At 43.2% G+C, this 1,780-nt stretch overlaps 1 pseudogene; it reads right to left on the reverse strand.

Moving 5' to 3' along the window:
- Positions 1-221: 221 nt before the first annotated feature.
- LOC131761216 (WD repeat and SOCS box-containing protein 1 pseudogene) lies at positions 222-1,577 on the reverse strand (annotated as a pseudogene).
- Positions 1,578-1,780: the final 203 nt, after the last annotated feature.

Raw genomic sequence — 1,780 nt, forward strand, 5'->3', positions numbered from 1 at the left:
TATATACATGTTGGAACTAAAAATTAGAAAAGCAAAAGGGTCTATTCAACACACAGCAGCTAATATCGAAATATATACATGTATGTATATGTTTTCACAGTTACATTTTAGAAAAAAATTTACATTTCATATGTTCAGAAATATTTCTCCTAAGGTCTATAAATAATATTTTAAAAGCTCAACTGATCAAAATGTAATACAAGAATGTATCAAATTAATCTCCTAAACCTTGAAGTCAGTAAAGCTTGAGGTTTGTGTAAAGTGTGTTGTCAGTCCCTAATACTAGGGAAGACAGCATCCTCTAAACACGGTAGGAGAGGAACTCTAAAACTTTGGAAGGAATCGGCAGCTCCTGGACTTCTTGGGTGGGCATCACTCTCCGGATTGACATGCGACATAAATGTTGAAGGCTAGGGACTTGCCTTGGAGTGGCCCCAAAATACACACTCCCATCATGTGTCCCAGCAGCTAAAACACTGCCATAAGTAGAAAAGGCACAGCAAAGACCATTGCTCAAAGGTGCAACTTGCACTGGATAATCCTCATCAATTCTCCAGAACCTCACCATTTTATCATCAGCAAGACTTGCAACATGCAGTCCATCATGACTAAATGAGACAAATTGTACTCATCGGTCATTTGCTCCTCCAGCAAATATTGGAGTGGGTGGGGGAAACAGGTGCCCAAATTCCATCAGAATGTCTCCAGTGTGTGGATCCCAGATATAAACTCAAGTATCATAAGATGCCATAGCCAGTAATGCTCCATCAGGAGAAAAGTCACAAGCTACAACATGATGGTGATGTCCTTCTAGTTTCCATATCATGGTATATTTATCCATATTCCAAAGGAAAACTGCTTTACTGGCTCCTACTGAACACAGCATAGAAGAGTCAGGAGAGAATGCATAGCTGTACACCCAGTTCTGATGGCCCCTCAATACTTTCATGTTTCCATCATCTTTCAGGTCCCACACTCTCAGAGTTTTATCTCTTGAAGCTGACATCAGGATCAAGCTCCCATCTGGAACAAAAGTTAAATCTCTGACCACTTCAGTATGATCTACCAAGTTAAGGAGAAGTTTTCCTGTATATACATCCCATATTTTGATACACCCGTTGTTTAACCCTGTGTCAAGGAGTAGCTGATCTTGTCCAAATCTGAATCGATGCCATTCTATGTTTACACAGTGACTCTGTTTTTCTGGAAATGAAGATCCAAAAGCAAGACTCCAGACTATATCGCCACAGTCTATAATATGTTCATGAGGCTTATTTTTTTGACCACCATCACTGTTTTGTCTTGACAATCTTAAACTGCTTGAATTGGTGATATTCTTGGTGCCATGCAAGAGAAAGTTCTTAAGGCACTGGGACCACGGAACAAGCTTTACTGCACAATGTCATTGTGACCAAGCAAAGTACGAATCATCTGGAGCAAAAGCAACAGTCCAATTTTCACGACCACATTTCTTGTCAAAAGGAGCCGCAGGAGCTAAAAGTTCACCTATAGTACATGATCTCATGATCTCTTTCTCATTGACCCTCGGGGGAAAGCTGGCCATCTATGGGGCACCGTCTGATTCCGGGGGCACGATGCAGACGCAACGACAGAGACGGGAAAGGTGAGCACCGAGGGGCATGATGTGGGCTGGGTCCTTCCCGGTCCCGGGGACGGAGGGGAGGGGCAGGGCAGAGTGGTCGCGGTGACTTCTGCCAATTGCCCCCGGGAAAGCTCCGGGAGGCCTCGGACCAAACTACGGAGTCAAACACAGACAAGA

This window comes from Kogia breviceps, chromosome 8, assembly GCF_026419965.1.
Source record: "Kogia breviceps isolate mKogBre1 chromosome 8, mKogBre1 haplotype 1, whole genome shotgun sequence".
Taxonomy (NCBI): Eukaryota; Metazoa; Chordata; class Mammalia; order Artiodactyla; family Physeteridae; genus Kogia; species Kogia breviceps.